The sequence below is a fragment of the Mytilus californianus genome, unplaced genomic scaffold (genome assembly GCF_021869535.1).
Source record: "Mytilus californianus isolate M0D057914Y unplaced genomic scaffold, xbMytCali1.0.p SCAF_29, whole genome shotgun sequence".
Classification (NCBI taxonomy): Eukaryota; Metazoa; Mollusca; class Bivalvia; order Mytilida; family Mytilidae; genus Mytilus; species Mytilus californianus.
In genome coordinates, this window is record NW_026262678.1 from 1232804 (window position 1) to 1259774 (window position 26971).

Consider the following 26971-nt stretch of genomic DNA (forward strand, 5'->3'; position numbering starts at 1 on the left):
TAAAGAACCTTCTTGTCTCGTTACTGATGTAACCTAAGACCACTTTACTGTCTGTGTAGAATTTCACGGTGTCTATGTGTAAATCTAAATTATCCACGATGGTTTGTGTGATCTCAACTGCTAATACGGCAGCAGATAGTTCAAGTCGAGGAATAGTGTGACCACTTGTAGGTGCAACTTTTGCTTTCCCAAGAATGAACCCCATGTTTGGTTCACCACCACTGTCGGTCGTGCGTAGATAAGCAACAGCTGCTATGGCTTTTTCTGACGCATCAGAGAAGACATGTAACTCCTTTGTGACGGTTTTGCTGAGATACGGTACGTAGGTACGTGGAATGCGCAATGTTTCAATAGCTATTAAAGTATCTCTCCAAGATTTCCATTCAACTGCTGTCTCATCAGAGAGAGATTGGTCCCAATCGACGGTTTCTGATACTATCTTCCTTAGTAGGAGCTTTCCTTGTAATATCACAGGAGCTAAAAATCCAAGAGGATCGTAGATGCTGTTTATCGTTGATAAAATCCCTCTCCGAGTGATCGGTTTATTTTCTGAAGATAATTGAAATAAGAAGTTGTCAGTGTTTACATCCCAGCTGAGTCCAAGACTGCGTTGTAGGGGTTTGCTGTCGCATTCTAAGTCTAGATCTTTAAGATTTGAAGCCAAATCACTGGCATGAAATGCAGCCATAACTTCCGCACAATTAGAGGCAAACTTGTGAAGGCGCAAGTTTCCATATTTTGCTAATGCTTGCTGTGTGTCCTTCATGAGCTTTACAGCTTCCTCTTTAGTAGGACATGACGTAAGACCGTCGTCGACGTAGAAGTCTCTTGTAACAAAGCTAGTCACGTGGCTGCCGAACTCTTGTTCTGATGCCTGAGCTGCTTTTCTGAGTCCAAGCGTAGCAACGGCAGGTGACGGACTATTTCCGAAAACATGAACTCTCATGCGGTATTCGACAAGGTTCTCTTGTAGGTCGTTGTCTCTATGCCATAAAAACCTCAGATAATTTCGGTGGTCTTTTCTGACAACAAAACAGTGAAACATGTGTTGAACGTCTGCAGATACTGCGACCATTTCTTTCCTGAAACGCAGCAGTACTCCCAAGAGATCATTGGTTAAGTCGGGACCTGTTAGCAGGACGCTGTTAAGTGAGACTCCGTTACATTTTGCGGAAGAATCAAACACACCCCTAATCTGATCGGGTTTCTTCGGATGATAAACACCAAACAATGGCAAATACCAGCACTCCTCGTAGTCGTTCAACGGTGGAGCGAGTTCTGCATGATTATTGTCTAGGATCTTACTCATAAATGTAAGAAAGTGTTCCCGCTTTTCTGGGTTTCTATTAAGACTGGCGTCTAACATATTAGCACGATGAAGAGCTTGTGGTCTGTTGCTTGGCAATGGCTGCCTTGGAACTCGGAACGGTAACGGTGCTACCCAACTTCCTTCCGAGTCCCTCACAAATTCGTTGTCCATCTGCTTCATGAACATTTTATCTTCACATGACATTCCAGGCTTATCATCGTCCCTTGTTTTTTCAAAGAGTGGTGAAAGTAAATCTTTCTTAACGGGGTCTGTGTAGTTTTCCCGAATGTCAAATTTGCTTGTACATGGTTGAAACCTTGACGGTTGTCCTGTAGGTAAAATGTTGGTTATTTTGACGTTTAATTCAAGAGGCACGTGCTGCTTGTTAATGCAAGTCTCTCCTATCACTACCCAACCCAGTTTCAATTGTTGTGCATATGGAGTTCTGGGTGGTCCTATGCGCTGGTCAAGGACATGGTGTGCCTCTATAAGGTCTCTGCCAATTAAGAGAAGAATTTGGCAATTTTCCTCTATCGGTGGAATGCTACCTCTAAGTTCTTTTAAATGAGGGTGGTGCATTGTGACTTCAGGAGTAGGTATTTCGTCCCTATTATTGGGAACATGATCACATTCTATCAGTACCGGCAGGTCAAATTTGTCATTTCCATTTATTGATTCCATGACAAAACCTCTTCCTCTTTTCCCGGAAGTGACTACTCTGCCGGAGCATGTTGATAAGGTATAATTCTCCGGTTTGTCTTTTACGTCGAAAAGATTGAAGAATTCGGGCGATGCTAGTGACCGGTTGCTTTGATCATCAATGATGGCGTACATCCGGATAACTTTGTCCTGGTTATTCTTGTGATAAACATTCACAGGTAGTATTTTAGCACAAGATTTCCCGCTATATGTATCCTTGCAAATCTCGGTACAGGTAGAATTAACTGAGGTTGACTTAGTTTCAGCCGATTCTGTAGGCTCCCCGCCATAGGCTTGCTTGGGCGAGCTAGACTGAGAACTTGCAGGTTGTTGTGGTCGTGTAATGTGAAGTGCGGTAGTGTGTTGTTTACTTCCACATTCTTTACAACTTATGCGTGCATTACATTCCCGGCTTCTGTGTGTGGTGGAATCGCAACACTTATAACAGACATTGTTTTGTTTCAAAAGTCCTTTGCGTTCCTCTATTGACTTGGCTCGGAACGCTCGACATTCATTTAAGGAATGCTTTGTATTGTGCAGAATACAAAGACCTTGTTTGCTGGCGTCTCTTGATTGCTGCTCAACCGCTGTTTTATGAGCACCAACTTTAGTCTTGGGGTGAGACGTGAACCTTGGCGCAGCACCTTTTGTATTTGGTGTGGCTTTTGACCCAAAAATGAACCCAGGATCATTCTTTGTTTTGCTAATTTCCCTGATGAAGGCAGAGAATTCTGTGAAAGGTGGAAAGGCAACTTCATATTTAGACTTGTATCTTGTAGCCCTTGTTATCCACTTTTCTTGGAGTCCGTATGGTAACTTTTCAACAATAGGATTTATCCCGGACGAAGAGTCAAAATATGCTAGCAAACATCCCAGCTTGGGATTTTCTTTGTGATACTCTATTTCTGATAGAATATCGGACAAGTCATAAAGACGTGCGCTATCTTTGTTCGTCAAGGTAGGGAAGTTGACGAGTTTACTTGTGAGAGAGGCCTCCAACATTTCTGGAGCACCATATCGCTCATCCAGTCTCTGCCATAACCTTTGTATGCCTTTTGTAGGATTATTGGCATTCGACGCTCGTATGCTAATGGCATGTTTAGCAGACTCTGGACCGAGCCACTTGATCAGAAGATCAATCTGTTCTGAGTCACTAACTTGTAACTCGTCTGTCACGTTCTTAAAGCTTGCTTTCCATGTATGAAAGGATTCTGCCCGGTCATTAAAGCTTGTTAGCCGGGAGAACAGCAGGTCCTTGCGTAGGAGAAATCTGGTTATCTCCGACGTAGGATTGATTTGTTGCTGGTATGCAACAGGGGTCTCTTCTATTACGCCTTGTTTTTGGTGTTCAGTAGGGATCTCCTCTGAAAGGCCTAGTTTTTGTATGCCGGTTACTATTTCCAGATCTGGGATTAAGGTAACTTCCGGTGACTTGGTATCGGAAGGCAAAACAGCAGATGTCTGTGGCGGCAAGTTGAGTGCCACGGATGGCACGAACGTTGGTGCTTCATGACTCAGCTCAATCTTAACAGGACTTTGTCTCATCTTTTGAGGACCTGTTACTTCCTTTACAGCAGTTAGTACAGGATGTTTATTGACGAAATCTTGCACACGCTGGAGAGGGTCTTCCGTTTCGTCAAGGAGATCGCTAACTGCTTGGCTGCCGTCGTATTCCAGGATACGAGCCTCGGCTTCTGCGGCTGCAGCTTCTCTTTTTGCTTCGAGAATCTTCATAGCAGCCCTAAGTTCGGCTTTTTCTCGGACCGCACGTGCTGCTTCCTGTTCCATTTGAGTTTTCCTGCGAACGGCCTCCTGTTTTTTTTCAGCTTTGATGTGCTCCTCCTCCTGTTCAATTCGAGCTTTCAGGTGAGCAGCCTCAGCAATTCTACGTGTGGCCTCTTGTTTTGCACGGATGGCTTCTTGTTCTATCTTGGCCTTGATTTCTGTTTGTCTGTATAGGGTCTGTTCCTCTAATACGGCCTCCTGCTTTAAGAGGGCAGCTTGTTGCTCGGCAAAGGCTATCCTTGATCTAGCGGACTCTGCCTTGGCACGCTTTCTCCGTGCTAGGCTTGACATGTCAGAGACGTTTGAGCTCCCACTATGCGAGGTGTTCTTGCCCTTAGATGTCCTCGTTTTTGTAGATTTAGCCTTTGTGAGGGTAAGGCGATGCTCGTGTAAAGTTTCAATTGCCAGGTCGACTTTAGACATTCGGATATCCGTTGAAAATTTGCACGTATCAATGTCTTGAAGGCTGTCTAATGTTCTAGTATTTTTGAGAAATTTCAAGTACTCGTCTGTGAGCCTGCGATAATTAGTACAGGCTTGTACAATTTTATCTTGTGATGTTAGCAATTGCTGGAGGTCGTTAGGAGGCTTGTACAATTCTAATAACTGAGATTCTAGGTTTGACCATAGGGCCTCTAAGTCGTGATAGAACTTGTCACGTTTTTCTATAAAGGCTCCCTGTCCCTTTTCGGTAAGTTCACGTACTCGCCTAGTCTCGGCATTTTCATCTAAATGTGTGTTATCAGACGGATTTTCTTCTAGTTCTTTAGGGACATCTCCCTCAGGGGGCTGAACCTCTTCTTGCTGTTCGTGACTGGGATCCATGATGTAAATCAACTAGAAGTAGGCAATGTTTGTTCAACGTTGTTGGTTTGCTGCCTAGGACGCACAAGCTGTGTTGCGTAGTGTCAAGGTAACAGCTACGAACGATGCTCCGTTGTATTTCCTGTTCAGGAGATGTGTAGACAAGTTGTTGTCAATTTACTATACTGAGCCTGACTCAGCTAGCTTAACCAGGTGACTGTATCGCAATCTCGGCAAATATATAAAGAACACAACTTGTTTCGAAAATTGTAATTATAATATTCCACCAGAAAGGTTTACAAGTAGTCAGTAGATTGTTTGTGGTAAACTGCAATAAAACAAAAAGAAATACTTACAATGTATGAAAGAACATATTAAAGTTCATATGCAAATATTTAAAACAATGAAATGAAAACGAAAGTAGAATTTACAGTTCCAATCTCGGTTATAAATAACTTACAGTTCGTATGCGTTTAATAAATCACTTATCCAAATTAACGAACTTAAACAGATTAAATTATCACAGTTTATAAATGAATAAAACGTACTTGACAGTGATATGTCTCGATTTCCTCAGAAAATTAAATGTCGTCCATGTTACATGTGTTGAAATATTGAAACAGACGGTGTCACAGAAATTAAAGGCGTACGGTGATGTAAGAAATCGGTTCAGTGCGATTTGTTCCGGATGATTATGAAAACATATAGTAAACATTGAATGTGAAACAGAATAAAGTTGCTGCCTCATACTCTACTTTTGTTTTCTCCAACTTCTTCAATGTAGACTGTAATTCTTCTTTTTCGAGTTGGTTGTTATTTTCAACTACATGAAGCCATTTGTCCTTCACAATGTCTATGATTTCATGCAAAACAGATGCATTGAGTGTTATTGCAATGGCTGCATCAGAATCTGTCGCAATTTTGGAATTGATCTTATGTATGACCTTCGTAACTTCAGCTACTTTCGTTTTCCCCTGCAAAACAAGTTTTTTCGAATCCTGACGAGCTATTTTAGATATTTCCTCAATTCCACAAAATCGGTGACCTTTGTGTTTATCTAGAAGACACGTTCCACAGATCAAACACGAGCAGTGGTTACAAAAGAAGGTGTACAATTCCTGATGTCTGGAACATCTTAAGTCCGACTGAAAAACTAATCGATCAACCTTATTCAAGTCTGTCACTTTATGCTTTTTTGTCAATGGAATTTTGTCGTGGATTGTCCTACAGGATATGCAAAGAGCTTGTTTACACTCATAACAAAAAGAAGATCCTTCATTCACTGAACATAAGTCACATTTTGAAGTAGATTGTTGAGCCATTTATAGTAATAACACAAGTAGTCAAACCGGAAGGTAATTTTAATTTGTATACGTAATAACATGCTATTTATAGTAAAAATTCATATCAGTCTATAGTCGTTACATTCCCTGGTATAAACCATCATTTCTTATTTAATCTCAGTGACCCTCTCAAATTATTTATCTTTTTCTAATCTTTAAGTTTTAATTTTAAGCATTTGATCTCATTAACTGTTGATATTCAGTCAAAAATGTGTGGATTACCCGTTTGATTACCTAGCTTATATGGACATGTGAGCTATTGTCAAAAATTTGAGTTCGTCATCTGTTAACTTTTTACATTATCATCTACTTCTCGAAACTACAAACTTTGAAGGCATAGATGAATGTAAGGTAAAAAGGAAACGAAAAACTCATTTGCGTAAGGGACTTATCATTTTTTTTTCACCTTGGAAAAGGTGGTTTGTCAAAACGTAGCTGTGATAATTTTTTCTTTAACATAGACCTGGGCGATATTTTTTTGTCAACGATATGGATTGTCTTGTGACTTTTAGAAAAAAAATTAAGAATAAAAGACCTTTCATGTATCAAAACAATAAAAAAAAATTTTAACGGCTGAAAGATTTTACATATATTTAAGATCTTTAATAATAATAATAATAATACATAAATAATAATAATAATAAAAAATAAATAAAAATAAATAATAATAATAATAATAATAATAATAATAATGATAATAAATACTTTATTTGAAGAGGGTAATATCAGGAAGTAAAGTAATTTCCCCCGATGCCCTCTGAATAACTCGTGATATATAATATGATATGTACACATGTTTCGTTTATGATATATATATATACAATATATGTACATTGTCGGAAAAATACAAAATTTATTTGTATGAGCTTTAGAAACAGGACGAAAAGCGTGGCTCGCCGAGCTTTTCTCCTGTTTCGCTGCGAGTACAAATACATTTTATATTTTCCGACAATGTACATATATTGTTTTTTTTCCTGAAATTTACACCCAACACTTGAAACTTTAGTTGTTAAAATCTAAATCATTGTCTCTAATTTTTCAAAGAAATCGACATAGTTTAAACGCGGACCGCGAAGAGGACCCCAAAATGAACTGGTACGCAAAAAGAAATATCCACATAACCGCTTGCTCAACATGGAAGAAGGGAAAAATCTATTTTCTGTTATTTGTACAATAGTTGGCTGATTGCAGGATAAAAGACAAATATATGGACTTTCAGGCTATAGATAAAACGCTGTGAAAATGTTCTTACATGTTTATATGAATCTTATAATTAACATTTTTATACGACCGCAAACATTTTTTTGCGTCGTATAATGCTATCATGTTGTCGTCTGAGTCGTCTTCGTCGTCCGAATACGCATTTAGTTTCCGGACAATAACTTTAGTTTAAGTGAATGGATCTCTATGAAATTTTACCATAAGGTTCAATACCACAAAAGGAAGGTTGGGATTGATTTTAAGGGTTATGGCACCAACAGTTAAGGAATTAGGGGCCAAAAAGGGGCCAAAAATAAGCATTTTTGTAACTTCCAGACAATAACTTGTGTGTTAGTGTATAGATCTCTCTGACATTGTACCACAAGGTTCCATATTATCACAAAGGGAATGCTGGGATTGATTTTGGTGGTAATTGTCTCAAAATTTTAGGAATTAGGGGACAAAAAAGGGACAAAAAAAACAAGCATTTTTCTAGTTTCATGACAATAACTTGTGTGTAAGTGTAAGGATCTTTCTGAAATTGTACTACAAGGTTCCATATCACAAAGGAAAGCTGGAATTGAGTTTGGGGGTAATTGCCCAAAACGTTTAGGAATAAGGGGCCAAAAATAAGCATTTTTCTAGTTTCCAGACAATAACTTGTGTTCAAGTGTATGGATCTCTCTGAAATTGTACTGCAAGGTACCATACCACAAAGGGAAGGCTGGGATTAAGTTTGGGGGTAATTGCCTCAAAAGTTTAGGAATTAGGGACCAAAAAGGGGCAAAAAACAAGCCTTTTTCTAGTTTCAGGACAATAACTTGTGTGTAAGTGTATGGATCTTTATGAAATTGTACTTCAAGTTTCCATATCACAAAGGGAAAGCTGGGTTTGAGTTTGGGGTTAATTGCCCTAAACGTTTAGGAATTTGGGGCCAAAAAGAGGCCAAAAAACAAGCAGTTTTACAGTTTCCAGACAATAACTTGTGTTCAAGTGTATTGATCTCTCTGAAATTGTACTGCAATGTACCATACCACAAAGGGAAGGCTGGGATTGAGTTTGGAGGTGATGAATCATAAGGGGTTCAAAAAATTGGGGGGATTTTTTTTCCCTTTTTTTCCTTTTTTTTTTTCCTTTAAAATTTTCCATTTTAAGTTGGTTATTTTTGATTTATATATAAAAGCAAATAATAATGATATGGTTTGATTTCCTCAAAAACTGAAATATTGGGGTTCTTTGATATGCTGAATCTAAACGTGTATTTAGATTCTTAATATTTGGTCCCGTTTTCAAATTGGTCTACATTAAGGTCAAAAGGGTCCAAAATTAAACTTAGTTTGATTTTAACAAAAATTGAATTCATGGGGTTCTTTAATAAGCTGAATCTAACCGTGTATGTATTTAGATTTTGGATATTGGACCATAATAGGTAAATTAAAATTTTTTAAGTTCTTAGACCACATTCATTCTGTGTCAGAAAGCTATGCTGTGTCAAATATTTAATCACAATCCAAATTCAGAGCTGTATCAAGCTTGAATGTTGTGTCCATACTTGCCCCAACTGTTCATGGTTCAACCTCTGCGGTCGTATCAAGCTGCGCCCAGCGGAGCATTTTATTGTTCTTAAAATAAGACATTATGATACCTTTGTTTGAACTGTTCTATTTTGTCCTTCATTTTTCTTCTTAAAGAAATTTTGTTCTAAAGAACAGTACCATGATATGGAAATGTTCGATAAGATGTGTTAGTGGGTGTTGTTTAAACAAAACAAAAAAAGATATTGTATGATAAACGTAAAGAAAATATTGTTGCGTTGACATTTTGTTTATTGTTAAATAATTGACACAGATAATCAGGTGCAATAGATACTATTTACATAATTATACATTAATACTCCTTTGCGACATATGATTCTTTTTTGAAAAGTTAACCATCCTAATTTTTTTAGTTAGATTTTTGACGATGCACCATTTGCTTTATTTAGTATGATCATGGCTGCTATTATCATAAATCAAAAACATTTTTCTATATATTTTATTCACTTGTGTCTGTCCACATTGTACATCAATAGTCAAAGAGAGAAAGTATATATCAATTATGGAATAAATATTAACCTTGATGTTGAATATTGTGGAATAATAAATTTAATGACAATCAAATCAAATTGTATCTGATAAACAAAAACAAAAAAATAGTTAGCATCCATTGTTTTATTTGTCAAATGCATTTTGTTGCATGGTGACATGCATCATAGTAATGATTGAAGAAAAGGAGGTCATGCAACTTTTGATCAATTTTCAGGGGGTGATCAACAATTTTGGAGAATTCTCATATCGGGCATTAACATCATTTGAAAATAACTAGTACCTCTTCCAGTCTCACAGTTTAGATAATATTTATATAGTCAAATACAATCCCGGTTTCGACTCACTACTACACTCACAGTTTAGATACAAAACATATTGGTGTCATATATGTATTTATATAGTCAAATAAAATCCCGGTTTCGACTCACCACTACACCTTGGACAATATTTGTTTGAACATAAAAGGTAGAACAGAAACGGTAATATATATACATAAAATGTAAGTGTCTCATATACAATTTTTAATCCCTGTGAAAAATCGTTATATTTAGATAAAGAGTGGGACGTAACCGCGAATATGTAGGGACATAAACATAACCCCTGTTTCATTCCATACTTATGGAAAAACTTTTATTTATTCATTTTAGAGTGTCGGACGAATCAAGGAATACATATAAAAAAGTTTGTTTTAATATATCCTGGTTTCGTCCAATCCAGATGGAAAAGCAATGTATTTTACATGGAGAGGACGCAGAACCAGGATGGAAAAAGATAAAAGTGTTAGACAGAATTATTACCTTTTCAGTAACTTTTTGAATTCCGTGAATTTAAAAAAAATTTAGGGCAAAGCTGGTATCATACTCTAGAAAATCGAGAGAAAATAAGTGATACCACAAAATGGTACAATGGAAAAAAAATGATTAACCGCGGGTCATATATATATGTATATTTGAAAAATAAACATGGAAAACACTTTCTGATAACTAATCTTCAATTGCCAAAGAAATTGACATGAAAGACTTATATATCTTTACATTTCAATGATAGAAAGTTAACAGTAAAGTGAATATCATAACAATTATTTTATTTGTAGGCTGCACCTCAACGAATGAAGGACACTCCGAGGAAGGACATGACAATATATTTCATTTTATCCAGGAAAGAAAACAAAGGCTTGTTATTTATTAACAATTCGTCTATCTTTCATCAATGCTCATCAATTTTGAACTTTATTTGGTCTTCTCATCTTTTTTTTATTGAAGAGTCATGGCATGATGAGTCTTTTTGAGAAAAAAAAAAAAGAAAAAAAGGGGCGTCTGACGTTCATAATCATGATAACTGTTGAGTTTATTTCATGAAATGTGTTAATTTGTTTTTTATATTTGAAGATTAATTTGTTAACTTGAACTCCAATTTATATATTGATATTTGATTTTAAGTTCAAAATCTTTTTAATTCAAACTTATAAAAAGACATGTCCAATATCAACGGTGTGTAAAAATGTAATCAATTTAAGATGAACACAGAAAGTTACTTTTCTATGCAAAAATCGAATCTCTTAGAAGCAATACGTTTCCTTCTCAAACTGACAGAAATACAGTTACATATAGGATATATTCTAATTTTGACGAATGTTTATTCTCTACTTTTGCTTAAATCCGGGGATGGGGTTATACTTATACAGTACCAGGTTTGTCGCACATCTTTTTGTTGTGTTCTATTATTCAAATTGTTAATCAAAGACAAAGACAGCCAGCAAAGGTAAATAACAAAGACAGAAAACAAAAACAGCTGGCATAGAAAGTCAACAAAGACAGACAAAGACAAATAACAAAAACAAACAACAAACAACAAAGACAAATAACAAAGACGAATAAAACAGACAGAAACCAAAGACAGATACCAAAGACAAATAGCACAGACAGATAACAAAGACAGATAACAAAGACTAACAACAATGAATGCCTGATAACACAAATAACAAAGACAGCCAGCGAAGACACCTTAAAAAGACAGACTGCAAAGACGGATAACAATGACAGCCAACAAAGACAGACAGCAATGACTGCCAGCAAAAACAAATAACAAACACAGACAACAAAGGCAGACAACAAAATAAGCAAGCATAGACAAAAAACAAAGACATCCAGCAGACCAATAAAAAAGACAGACAACAAAGACAAACAACAAAGGTAGACAACAAAGACAGACAACAAAGGTAGACAACAAAGACAGACAACAAAGGTAGACAACGAAAAAGAGCCAGCAAAGTTAAATAACAAAGACAGACAACAAAGGTAAACAACAAAGACAGACAACAAAGGTAAACAACAAAGACAGACAACAAAGGTAAACAACAAAGACAGACAACGAAAAAGAGCCAGCAAAGTTAAATAACAAAGACAGACAACGAAGGTAAACAACAAAGACAGACAACAAAGGTAAACAACAAAGACAGACAACAAAGATAAACAACAAAGACAGACAACAAAGGCAGACAACAAAATAAGCAAGCATAGACAAAAAACAAAGACATCCAGCAGACAAATAACAAATACAGACAACAACGACCAATAAAAAAGACAGACAACAAAGACAGAAAACAAAGGTAGACAACAAAGACAGACAACAAAGGTAGACAACAAAGACAGACAACAAAGGTATACAACGAAAAAGAGCCAGCAAAGTTAAATAACAAAGACAGACAACAAAGGTAAACAACAAAGACAGACAACAAAGGTAAACAACAGAGACAGACAACAAAGGTATTACAACAGAGACAGACAACAAAGGTAAACAACAAAGACAGACAACAAAGGTAAACAACAAAGACAGACAACGAAAAAGAGCCAGCAAAGTTAAATAACAAAGACAGACAACAAAGGTTAACAACAAAGACAGACAACAAAGGTAAACAACAAAGACAGACAACAAAGGTAAACAACAAAGACAGACAACAAAGGTAAACAACAAAGACAGACAACAAAAGCAGACAACAAAATAAGCAAGCATAGACAAAAAAAACAAAGACATCCAGCAAACAAATAACAAATACAGACAACAACGACCAATAAAAAAGACAGTCAACAAAGACAGACAACAAAGGCAGACAACAAAATAAGCAAGCATAGACAAAAAACAAAGACATCCAGCAGACAAATAACAAATACAGACAACAACGACCAATAAAAAAGACAGTCAACAAAGACAGACAACAAAGGCAGACAACAAAGACAGACAGCAAAGGTAGACAACAAAGACAGACAACAAAGATAGACAACAAAATAAGCAAGCATAGACAAAAAAACAAAGACATCCAGCAGACAAATAACAAATACAGACAACAACGACCAATAAAAAAGACAGTCAACAAAGACAGACAACAAAGGCAGACAACAAAGACAGACAACAAAGGTAGACAACAAAGGTAGACAACAAAATAAGCAAGCATAGACAAAATAACAAAGACATCCAGCAAACAAATAACAAATACAGACAACAACGACCAATAAAAAAGACAGTCAACAAAGACAGACAACAAAGGCAGACAACAAAATAAGCAAGCATAGACAAAAAACAAAGACATCCAGCAGACAAATAACAAATACAGACAACAACGACCAATAAAAAAGACAGTCAACAAAGACAAACAACAAAGGTAGACAACAAAGACAGACAACAAAGGTAAACAACAAAGACAGACAACAAAGGCAGACAACAAAATAAGCAAGCATAGACAAAAAACAAAGACATCCAGCAGACAAATAACAAATACAAACAACAACGACCAATAAAAAAGACAGTCAACAAAGACAGACAACAAAGGTAGACAACAAAATAAGCAAGCATAGACAAAAAACAAAGACATCCAGCAGACAAATAACTAATACAGACAACAACGACCAATAAAAAGACAGTCAACAAAGACAGACAACAAAGGTAGACAACAAAATAAGCAAGCATAGACAAAAAACAAAGACATCCAGCAGACAAATAACAAATACAGACAACAACGACCAATAAAAAAGACAGACAACAAAGGCAGACAACAAAATAAGCAAGCATAGACATAAAACAAAGACATCCAGCAGACAAATAACAAATACAGACAACAACGACCAATAAAAAAGACAGTCAACAAAGACAGACAACAAAGGTAGACAACAAAATAAGCAAGCATAGACAAAAAACAAAGACATCCAGCAGACAAATAACAAAAACAGACAACAACGACCAATAAAAAAGACAGTCAACAAAGACAGACAACAAAGGTAGACAACAAAGACAGACAACAAAGGTAGACAACAAAGACAGACAACAAAGGTAGACAACGAAAAAGAGCCAGCAAAGTTAAATAACAAAGACAGACAACAAAGGTAAACAACAAAGACAGTCAACAAAGGTAAACAACAAAGACAGACAACAAAGGTAAACAACAAAGACAGACAACGAAAAAGAGCCAGCAAAGTTAAATAACAAAGACAAAGAACAACGACAGACAAGAATGGCAGCCAGCAAAGACAAAATTGAAGACGGACAACAATGACAGCCAGCAAAGACAAAATTGAAGACGGACAACAATGACAGCCAGCAAAGACAAAATTGAAGACGGACAACAATGACAGCCAGCAAAGACAAAATTGAAGAGAGACAACAATGACAGCCAGCAAAGATAAAATTGAAGAGAGACAACAATGACAGCCAGCAAAGACAAAATTGAAGACGGACAACAATGACAGCCAGCAAAGACAAAAATTGAAGAGAGACAACAATGACAGCCAGCAAAGATAAAATTGAAGATGGACAACAATGACAGCCAGCAAAGACAAAATTGAAGACGGACAACAATGACAGCCAGCAAAGACAAAATTGAAGACGGACAACAATGACAGCCAGCAAAGACAAAATTGAAGACGGACAACAATGACAGCCAGCAAAGACAAAATTGAAGATGGACAACAATGACAGCCAGCAAAGACAAAATTGAAAACGGACAACAATGACAGCCAGCAAAGACAAAATTGAAGACGGACAACAATGACAGCCAGCAAAGACAAAATTGAAGAGAGACAACAATGACAGCCAGCAAAGATAAAATTGAAGAGGGACAACAATGACAGCCCGCAAAGACAAAATTGAAGACAGACAACAATGACAGCCAGCAAAGACAAATACCAATGACAGCCAGCTAAGATAAAAACAAAAACAGACAACAAAAACAGACAATAATGACAGCCAACAAAGACAAATAACATAAAAACAGATAAAAACAGTTAAAAAAAAGACTATACATTATAGTTATGAATCTCGATAAGAAACTCTGCGAAACTATAACAACCAGACGATGTCTAATCAGTTAATATCAGTGAATACGTCAAATCCCATGAGAAAGGCTTACTCTCATGAACGTGAAAAGGGAGTGTTGAATATTAAACCGATATATGAAAGAAAACTCAATTGAGATGGTGAAAAGATATTAAGATATGGCCGTAACAGAAATTGGGGGCTTGTCCGGGATAACGTTTATAATAGATTAATTTTTTTTTCAGTATCTTATTGAATTAAAATCAGCCAATAAAGATTTTAAAAATGACATTTGATGCCGGTAAATTTTTAAAAACACAAGACCAGGAGGTGTTGGAAAAATTAAAGAAAGAGGAATTAGTGCTGCTTGCTAAACATCTGAAAAATAGATTTTAGAGTATCTATGTTAAAACAAATAATAAAAAAAATTGAGTAATAGGTTCATTTTAGGCCAAATATGACCTTGAATTTCAACGTTATCATAAAATTAAAAAATGGCCATAATTTGGTTTTTAAATGGATTTATTTCAAAAGCTTTGCTTCTTTGTTAAAATAAATTTCTTCATTAGAGTACATTCGTAGCTTCAAAATCACCACATTTTGGATATATTGTAATAAACAATGATTTTGTGCATTTTTCGGACCTAAAATTTTTCGGAAACCCTTGGCCGCAACCTAGGATCCAAGATGTTTTGTAACCAAAAGCTGCCAATGATGATATTGAATTCCTAGACACAAAAAACGTTTTAGATCATGGGTCGCAACCAAAGTGAATTATGCTAAAAACTATTAAGAATTATTGGAAATTTGACCAAATTTGACGTTACAACACAAATAATGCTAATTTAAGGAGCCAAATCTTCTTCATTTTTAATGTGATGTGCTAAGAGGAAACTATTTTGTATTGATAGTAATATCTCAACTATTTCTATGTGAAAATTTATAGTATTTTGGCCGGATTAAAAAAAAAACATCGAAATCTTAGGGCCAATTTTAACCCTTCGTGAACTTGATCCATTGGTTGACCTAGAAATGTTTGGTGTAGAGGCTTTTGAACTTAAGGTAGAAAATGTTGATGCTATCAAGTTAAAACAGTTTGAATTAGAACTTGAATTTAAATTAAAACATTTGAAAAAGAAGAAAGACGGACAGAACTTGAAATGAGGGAAAGGTAAGAGATGGAGAAATCAAAAATCGAAATGGTCAAATTAGAAAGCAACACTAAAGTAGAGTCAAAATCAGAACATTTTGAGGCTTCAAAAAATATATGTTTGGTTCCCGAATTTTGTAAAAAAACAGCTGATGATTTTTTTCAACAGTTTGAGAAAATTGCTCAAAATTTCAAATGACCAAAGCCTTATTGGACTACAATGCTGCAAAGTGTTTTTGTATGCAAGGCCTCTGAAATTTACTCAGCACTTTCTTCCGAAAAACGTTTTGATTATGACACACACATTTATGTTGAATTTGCTACAGAAAAAGAAGATCTATTTGATAAATGTCAAAGAAAATAGATAACAATTGTGATAAAATTAGACAGTTAATGTTATTAGAAGAATTCACGCAGTGTGTTCATTTAGACTTAGAAACACATTTAGAGGACAAAACTGTTGAGATATTGCAAGCTGTTGTTTCCGGTAATTTTACCCTCTCACATAGAAGAAGTTTCAAAGGTCAAAATTTTAGTACTTCGAGCGAAAATTACAAAACTCAAAAGTACTGAGCATGCTGATAATAAGCCTGTCGCACAGAAAAAGATTCAGTCTGGTTATAATATTTCTAATCCAAAAATCTGATCCCTTTTAGAAGAAGTCACTAACTGGTACTTGTTATAAGAAACATGGTCATATGACGGCTGGTTGTTTAAGACTCCAGAAGAAGAATGAAAGAGATAACAAACCCAAGTCAAATGCCTGAACGACACCCCTTGTTACCAATAAGTTTGAATCAATGTGCCTCTACATTGATTTATTCGAAGTTAGATTTATTCACTGGACCAGTTGTTGTGGGTGTTCGTCCTAATTTTCCCTGTTGAATGTATTTCATTATTGCAAGGAACAAAGTTGCTAAACCAGTTGTTACCTGTAAACCGATGATGGGTGTTAAATCACCCGAAGATGATGTTGAAATTTATCCAGCTTGTGTTGTTACTAGAGCGATGGCAAGAACACATCAAAATGAGAATTTACAAGAAAGCCAGCATGATTATATGGACCTTTCTGACACTTTACTTGCCGACATTGAAGGTCCCGGTAGCTCAGAAAATGTAATTATGCCATGACCAGACGTGAGCAGTCATTCATTAGACAAAAGAAAGTTTGTGGAAGAGCACAATAAAGACCCTGCGATTCTTCAGCTCCGAAAAGGAATCAACTACAGGAGGAAGCAGACAAAGTGGCTCAATGCTACAACCATTAATATGGCATTTTAATTAGAAAATGGAGTCCCCGTGATGTTATGTCAGAGAAAGAATGGAGAGTGGTGTACCAAGTAGTGGTGCCTAAAATTAAAAGGCAAGAAATTTTTGGTCTTGCCTATGACACACCCTTTGCTGGACATTTAGGTATAAGGAAGACTTGCCATAATATCTTGCAACTTTTCTACTGGCCCATATTAAGGTCACACAATGCTGCAAATCATGCCATAGTAAAGCATATATGCCAGGTTGTTGGTAAGCCTAACAAGAAAATACCACCAGCACCACTTCTGCCAATTCCAGTCTTTGAAGAACCTTTCAGCCGAGTACTAATTCATTGCGTTGGACCTTTAATAAAGACCAAGACTGGAAATGCGTATTTATTGACGATCATGTGTGCATCCACTCATTTAACTGAGGCAATTCCGTTAAGAAATATGAAGACACCAACCATTGTCAAAGCTCTTATAAAATTTTTAACGTTAGTAGAACTTCCTTAGTCTATACAGACCGACCAGGGTTCAAATTTCATGTCAGGTATATTTCAGGAGGCCGTTTACCAGTTAGGGATTGCTTTATATAGGTCTAGTGCTTACATCCAGAATTTCAAGGTGTCTTACATGTCTTAAAGCGTTTTATTGTTACATTGAAGAACATATTTAGAACTTTTTATGTTCAGTTTTACAGGGACTGGGATGTTGGTGTTCACTTTCTACTTTTTGCGGTCCGAGAGGCTGTTCCAGGATCCCTTGGTTTAAGTCCGTTTATTTTTTTTTGGGTCATACTATAAGGTTACCTTTGAAATTAATTAAGGAAACATGGCTTACTGAACAAACTGACTTGAATCTTCTAGACTATGTATCTATATTTAAAGAAAACATATATACTGCTTGTCAAATTGCTTAGAAAAATTGAAAAACTGCTCAGAACAAGATATTAATATGGTATGATAAAGATGCCAGGGACAGAGTTTTTGAGCCTGGTGATAAGGTACTTATATGTTTGCTAGTCCCTGGTCATTCTTTACTGGCTAAATACTGTGGTCCTTATACTATAGACAGTAAAACCGATGATTTGAATTATATTGTAAAAACTCCAGGTCACATTAATATGTTTAAACCATATTTTGAACGTGCTAATGAAGGTGAGAGCAAACCAGTAAACGTTGCCACTTTAGCTATGGTTAACTCGGAGAACAATCATGAAAAACCAGAAATAATTGAACCATCTTTTGATTCTAAGACTTTGGACCAAACAGTTAGATTGACAAATTCAGACATTTTGTCAAATTTAGACTCAAAACTTGCACATCTGACTTTTGATCGTAAAGAAAAAATAAAAAAACTTTGGTATGTGCTTTTCTTTTCGGACTTGAACTTCTTTTAAACTGAGTTTTACTGTGCGTGTTGCTGTGTGTTTGTTTATTTCACATTGGCTAAAGGTATTGAGGAGGGTTGAAATCTCATAAAACATGTTTATCCCCACAGCGTTTTTGTGCCTGTCTTGTGTTTTTTTTTTTTAAATTTTGGTACATTTATATGTTACGGATTTAGTTACGACGTCCATTTTCGATGAACGTATAGGGGGAGGGCTGAGATCGGAGTTTAGTATGACGTCCATACTAGCATACATTTTGTTAAGGGACCAGCTGAAGCACGCCTGCGGGTGCGGGAGTTTCTCGCTGCATTGAAGACCCATTGGTGACCTTCGGCTGTTGTCTGCTCTTTGGTCGAGTTGTTGTTTCTTTGACATATTCCCCATTTCCATTTTCAATTTTATAGTATACATTTTTGTTTAGGGGCAAGCTGAAGCCCGCCTCCGGATGGGGGATTTTCTAGCTGTGTTGAAGACTCATTGGTGGCCTTGGGCTGTTCTTTTCTGCTCTTTGGTCGAGTTGTTGTCTTTTTGTCACATTCCTCGTTTCCATTCACAATTCTAAATATACTTACAGGAGGTGTGAGATGATTGAAGCTGTTAATTGTCTCTTTGATAATATTTATGCACGTTTCGGCTATAGATTTTATGGACAGGTTGTAGGTATTCCGTTGGGCATGAATTGCGTCCCTTTAATAGCAGACTTGTTCCTGTACTGTTAGATATCACAGTGTATGACCAAAATCAGTAAAGACCCGTCTAAAATGCATTTATTCGACAAATTCATCAACTATTATCGTTTTCTTGATGATACATTTTTCGTTAAATAATCAAAAATTTTCTAAATTTACTGCCGAAATTTACCCAAAGGAAGTTACTTTAAATAAATCAAAAATACAAACGATAATAACTGTCGACGCTTTCCTATATTAAGATATTTCAGTTTTCACGGGAAACTCTTCACTAAGTTTTACGACAAAAGGGACGAACAATCGTTCTCTATAGCTAACTTTTTTTTGGACGGTGATGTTCCTTTGGCACCATCTTGTCGTGATTATATATCACAATTCGTGCGTTATTACAGTGCATGTCTGTTGTGACGTTTTGGATTTCAATGAACGTTATCTCTGTATTCCTGGTAAGTTCTTAGGTAAGGAATTACTTAAAACTTTTATTAAATTCTTCCATAGATATACAGATTTAGTTTTGAAGTTTGGTTGTACTTATTTCAAATGGGATAGCACATCCTAATTTTAACGGATATGTTGTTTACCGAGCCCAGAAATTGAGAAACGACACGGTTAAACTTATCGATCCTTTAGATAAACTTATTCTAAAAGGTTACCAATTCAACACTGTAAGTCAATCTTTTGAAATTGTTTTATTGATATTAATATTGATTTTGTTATCAGTAAATTAAAATTAAACTAATTCATGGCTCTATAATCTGTCGATACCTGTATCTTGACATTGCACAAGGTCATGATTTTCTTTGACTGTTAATGACATCTTTACACTAAATCCATTGGATTTTGGATGTGTACTGATTGATATTTTGGTCTTAGATGCATGATTATTTTTATGACTTGTTATTGGCTTTGCACTAGCTGTCAGTAACTGCGGGTACACTCAGATCTGTACTGATGTGTCGTTTTGATATGGGGATGTATAAGTACCCTGCCACGTCCACTCTCTATTAGATGTATTTCTATTTGTATCCATCTGCTTTTTTCAACTGATTTTTATAGTTTGTTTTTATGTTGTACTGGTACACAACTGAACCAGGTTAGGAGAAGGTTGGCACCTTCAACTAGTCTCACCCCGCCACATTCTGTTTGTGTCTGTCCCAAGTCAGAAGCCTGTAATTCAGTAGTTGTCGTTTGTTGCTGTGTAACATATTTGTTTTTCGTTTTATTATTTTGTACATAAATAAGGCCGTTAGTTTTCTCGTTTGAATTGTTTCACATTTGTCATTTCGAGGCCCTTTATATCTGACTATGCAGTATGGACTTTGCTCAATGTTGACGGCAGAAAGATGACCTATAGTTGTTATATGTAATTTCTGTGTCATTTGGTTTCTTGTGGAGAGTTGTCTCATTACCACATCTTCTAATTTTATATGAATATGAAAATATCATTGACCTTCTCCATCATTAGATACCAATATGTAGAAAAACAAACCTTCCACGATACAAGACATCAATGTGAAGAAATCTTGACATCCTGACCTTACTCATTAAAAGAAATTAACGTGTAGAAATCCATTACCTACCACATCATAGGCTTACGTATTTTGAATAATCGGATTGCAAATTTAACTGCGGTACTCATATATAAAGCTTTATTCTGTAAGGAAAATAGTAAATAAGATACAAACATTTGGTACGAAACATTGACCATTTAGCTCTAACGGTGTAACCCATCTTTATTTGTACGGTAATGTTGTTTATAGAACTCTTAAATTTATATACAATCCTTTAAATTATTATTCTTAAATGTTACCAATTTAATACAGTTATTAAATCTTTGAATATTATTGATATATGTGTAATCAGTTATTATGTTATCAATAAACTAAAACAAAATTTATTATTATCGCTATACACGGATGAACCTTCACAGTACCACAGTTTGCCGATCTTTGGTCGCTGTCCTGTTTTTTTTTTTTTTTGCTTTTTGTTTTGGTCATAAGTTTAATAGTTGGTAGTTGTGCATTTTGTCATTTCGGTGCTTTTTGTAGCCTATTGTACTGTATCAGTTTTACTCATTGTTGATTACCGTTCGGATAAATATAGTTGTTTATGTGTACATCTACGTTCTTTGGTGTCTTTTGTACGTCTTATTGGTAATGATAAAACATAGATATGTTGTAGGTTGTTCAGAAAATCTACGCATGCATATAACATACGACATACTTCTGTAGAATAATTTAGAGAGGTATTGGCAGTTTTATCTCATTTATTGATTATATATTCCCAAATAACAAGCTTTACTAATTAAAAATCTACAAAGCGTACACACGTATTTCTATAAAAAAAATCTTGGAATATCTAATATGCCAAATATGTGCATTTCTAAAAATCAAAATAACTAATGTATACCTTTATGTGAAATACCATCTTGTTGTTTTCATGAGAACTGGCATTTTTGATAATATTTTGATCAGTAAATTCAATGAATATTAAATCCTTAAAATAAAATACAAAACATTGCAGTGATTGCAGAAACACTAATTTCGTGTTACCCAAAAGACGTTTGCAAAATTCTGATAAAAAAAAATGACGAATTTCTGGAAATGTTTTAATATATTTTGTTTTTGTATTATCTGCCTCCATTTCGAATGTAAAACATAAATAAAAAAAATGGGAACATAAAAGGTTATGTACTGAGCTAAACTATCGCTATTGACTGTCACTCTGGTATCTTTCGCCCATCTTTTGCAATAATGCTAAGTTATATCAAGGTAATCATATCACCAATTGCAAAATCTATATTATATAGGTTTTTTGGGTATTCAAAATATTTTTATCTAGCGCTTCATTGACGAAATATCAATTGTCGAAATGTACATCTAATTCAAAACAATTGTATCGTTAATAATATATTAACAAAATAAAATTTAAAAAGCAATTCATTTGTTTAAGATGCATAAATACATGTTCAGGGAAACAGAATGAAATAGTTATACAATGGGGTTAGTAAACGCCCGCATTTTGAGCATTATCACCCATTCGAAATATGGAATAATAGTGCTAGCGTTTCCTTTCATAATATTTCGTTAAAAGAGGGTTACTTCTGAGAAGGACACTTTTGTATCAATTGTTATGTGCCACTTGTTTTAACAATAACCCTGTCATCCTGTCTTTATTATAAACTTAAGAATACTTCATACAAACGAATTTGTACTTGCAAAGATTAACACAACGGATGAAACTTGTTTATATATATATATATGTACATGAATGGCACAATTTATACTTGACGTAAAGCAAAAACAATTAACCAATCAGGCGAGAGATAATGAAAATTAATCAACAGGTGTTTGAATGTATACTTTATAATTGCTGAGTTTAAAATTAACAAACACATGAAAAACTAAAGACTTTAACAATGGCCATTTTTTTTAATAAAAATCATCATGAAAGAGCAATAGCTCGATACAAAGAATATGAGAAACCGTCTTACAGTTTTGAGGTAAATTGACAGAAGGTAATTGTCAACATTCAGAACATTTCTGTCGCTGTCAGATTTTCTCTGCACAGTAGTTTTCTAGATAATAGACAAAACTTGCATTTTATCACTGTGTTCTATTTTTAGCCATGTCAGCTACTTTGGTTGACGTACAGAGTGATCGGACACATTTTGTAAACTAGATACCCTTAAAATGATTGTGGCCAAGTTTGGTTAAATTTGGAGAAGATTTTTTTTAAACATTAACGACAACGACGACGTACGACGGACGCCAAGTGATGAACCAATCTTACTTGGCTTTTCGTCCAGGTGAGTTAAAAAAAATCCAACATCTTAACACTAAGAAATTTGAAAATGCAAGTCCATCTTCGCAACAAAAAATTAAAAAAAAGAGACAGACAGGTAACATGATTAAGTAACACTAAATATATAACTAAAATTAAAGATAACCAATATATCATACAAAATAAAAAAAAATTATCAGAAAAAATGACATTGCTATATTAATTAATACGTATATATAATGAAGTGTGTCATACATTTTGTACATCTATTTAACTTTACATATGATTCAAAACATAGATTCCGAAGTAGAATTATGCATATACAAAACAATTGGAAACGTAATTATAACAACTTTTAAAACTACCAACTTCTTACATTTTTTTTCACCTTTCTTTGTTTCTGTGAATATTTTCAAATATAGGTTCATCCCTCAAAGAAACTTGATTGGCCTTTTATGATATAGTCTCCAATTTCTGTAATCATAGTAAACTTTCGAATTGTCGATGCAATAATGGGTAAAAATGGTTACCCATTCGAATCAATTCACCTCATTTTTAGTTTTGAATATTTTTTTTTATTTTTTCCCCAAATTTATGCGGTTATAGAACAGAGAAAGGTTTCTCTTTCATGCATAACCGTAATTTCTTGACCACAATTTACATAATCTTTGTTTTTCCCGTTATATCTGCTCTTCAACGTTTGTTTAAGGTTTTATATTTTCAGTTATTTTGAGAATCACATTAGAAGACATTTAATGCCGTAATGTGCATCTGATGCACTACAATTGGTCTGGTTAAATGTAATTAGCTGTCAATTCCTTGAAGGTGCCTCAATGGTTGAGTTTTCTACATAGTCGTCATATTGTACAACTAGCCCGTCAACAGTGATATATGAGGTTATGAGCTCGAATCTGAATTTGAAAGCGACGCTCGACTCCAATCTTAGTTGACAAGCATTGTCTCTTTTCCCGCCGAAAGTCAGTGGATTTTTCCGGGCTCTCCAGCTTCCTTCACTAATAAAAACTTATCGCCACGAAATAGCACAATAGTGGTGATAGTGGCATTAAACACAAAGCAATCAATCAATCAATGTCAATACTCTGATGTATTAACCAGATAGACATCGCTTCATATTTAATACAGAAAGCAGGTGTCATTACCGGAACGGAATCCTCTTGGAGCAAACAAACATCATGGCAAAACAAAACACCGAAAAGAGACAAGCAACAATTAAGAAACTCTAAAAATAACTTAAATCGTATATATCAATCCATATATCATACAAAATTATGAAACTGAATAAAAAAGACAGACTTTGAATAATTAATACGTTTATAATGAAATGTGTAATACATTATGCCCTAATTAAAACGGATGATTATTTACCTCTCAAATTATGGAGATAACACAAATCAAAAACCACCACAACACGATAACCTAAAAAACAGGATAAACATTTAAAAAACTCTTGTTATGAAAAACATAATTAATAGTTAATAAACATTCTACAATGCTAAGCACACAACAATCTAAAGACATGCAGATTTGTTCATAAAAAAAGTTACAAGTGACATAATAATAAACATTAATGAGATTTGAAAACATAGATTGCGAAGAAGAATTAGACAAAACAATTGAAACCGTTTTTTTTTTAAATTTTAAAACTGTCGACTTGTTATTACATTTATTTTTCTATATCTTTGATTTTACCAAAAACATACAAATATTTACCGTTACATAATTATGCTCTTCAACGTTTGTCTAAGGTTTTAGATTTTCACAATTATTTTGAAAAGAATGATATTAAAAAACATTAATCGTCGAAATACGCATCTGGTGTAGAATTTAAAATTATTGTCACTGTGATCTATGCAGCATCATGCGCTATACACATGCATGTGATCCAGGGTTACTAAGCCAATTGAAATTGAAAAACAAATTTAATATTCGTTTAGGCATAGAAACGAGAAATACTGCAAGCTTGGAATATGTATGAAATTCAAATGAAATAAAATTCTGCGAAATATCTTGAATGATATTACCTCGTTAACGTCATGGCAAGCATGACGTGATTCGAGTGAAAACTCTCAATCTTAGGATCATTTCGTTACTTGTTCGCTTCAAATTCGAAAAATATCTCATCAAAAAAGTAAAATGACAAAAATACTGAAATCCGAGGAAAATTCAAAACGGAAAGTCCCTGATCATATGGCAAAATCGAAAGAATGGATAACAACGGTCATATTCCTGACTTGGTACAGGCATTTAATTATGTAGACAATGGTGGATTGAACCTGGTTTAATAGCTAGCTTAACCTATCACTTTTATGACACTCGCATCAAATTCCTTGATATTGACAACGATGCGTGAACAAAACAAACGGACATAATAGGTAAACATGTAAAAAAATACGGCTGTTAACATTGTGTTATAATCGTAATCACTAAAAAAAACAAACAAATATTTAACAAAGAAGCACAAAATGGCATATAGACCAAGCATATTAGCAAAAATCTAAGACAAGAATACACAAATTTACTATAGTACAATAACACATTGATTGGATGTATAAGTACAGAGCCACGTCATATATGTAACAAAGAAACATAAAAAGGCATATAGACTTAGTACATAGCAAATATGAAAGACAAGCAACAAACAAGTTTTACAATAGCACAATACAGGGATGTATAAGTACAGAGCCACGCTATATGTATCGAAGTAACACCAACAGGCATATAGACAAAGCACATTAGCAAAAATGAAAGACAAGAATACGAAAATATCATAAACAATAATGACAGGATGTACAAGTACCACAAGCATCTTGATCACAATAAAAACAAACAAATATTTAACAAAGAAGCACAACAAGACATTTATCAAATTTAACAACCTCATTCATTGCTGTCTTATTTTTGAATTTTATTTATGCATGTTAAATCCACCCATAAATGATTGAAAGATTTTAAGTACTGGGAGCGAAAGATCATTTTTGAGATATGTGACATTTCATTTAAGATTCCGGTAAATGTTTATAGTGTTGTACTGATTGTGAACGATGAACAAATTATTTGAAATATCAAAGCAACATCTGTTTTTGTAAAGCACAAACCTTTTATAAGATAAGACACATTTGCCATCTGTCCAGTCATTCGCGTATTTCCAAACAGATTTGTTCGATATCAAATATATGTTACCACAGTCATCTGAAGTTAAACACTCTACAAGCAATGGAAAATTTGATATTTTGTGCTCTTCCATGTTTGTTAAATCAAAGTACGAAATGTGGTTACTTCTTAGATAATACATCTTGTTCTGTCCTACAGGATGCAGAAACTGAATGTCAGGTAAATTAATACTGACACGATTATCACCTTGTAAGTTCATTGTTAGAATTTGTCCAATGCATGCAACGTATAGATTACTTTCAATGACGGCAATTGCACCAGTCATGCCTGTCGTACACTTAATCGTTGTTCTCATGTCCGTCGTGAAATTCACAATAAGAATATGACTTTTGCATGGAACTGTTATTGCAACAGTATTGTCGTCGATGATAGCAATCTGACTTTTATATTCATCAAGTTCCATTGACAATTGGTTATGCCATTCATGCTGTGCACTAATCTGAGTTTGTAGAGGCACACTGTACACACGTAAAATAAAATTTCCAGTCTTTTTCATTATTATGACAACCATTCCCTTTACACTTTTCATGTCAATCGCGCAAGTATAATTGGGAACAAACAGCCCAGATTTTCCTCCTTCAATCAATATCGCTCCATAATATGAAAATCCAATTGTTCCTCTTAACACGAGGTTATGAGCATGATGATCTGGAAACTTTTTCGAATGCTTTCTAATGCAATCTTCACAGAAAATACGCTTGCATTTAGTGCAAATGCCAGTCATATCACAGCCGTGAGTGCCGCATTGTTTACACCTAGAAAGGACAAAATACTTAACTTTATCAACATCACTAGTATTTGCTTTAACTGTTAGATTAAAAGACTTTTCTTTTTCCTTTTACCAACACACGAACGTTTCGGTTTTGTGATAAAAACGGCTTGTTGATCACACAGCAAAAGAACAAAAGGAGTAGAGTCAGCAAACACAAGGACTGTCCATATAAACGGGATTTTTTTAAAGCTTACATTGTTAGAGTACATTT

At 34.9% G+C, this 26971-nt stretch overlaps 1 long non-coding RNA gene across 1 annotated transcript; it reads right to left on the minus strand.

The window, feature by feature from the left end:
- Window positions 1–4852: 4852 nt before the first annotated feature.
- LOC127732866 (uncharacterized) lies at window positions 4853–5332 on the minus strand. The gene is made up of 2 exons (XR_007996462.1): window positions 5146–5332; window positions 4853–4925 (listed from the first exon to the last, which is right to left on the minus strand). It is a non-coding gene; the product is annotated as an uncharacterized LOC127732866 (long non-coding RNA).
- Between the last annotated feature and the right edge of the window lie 21639 nt (window positions 5333–26971).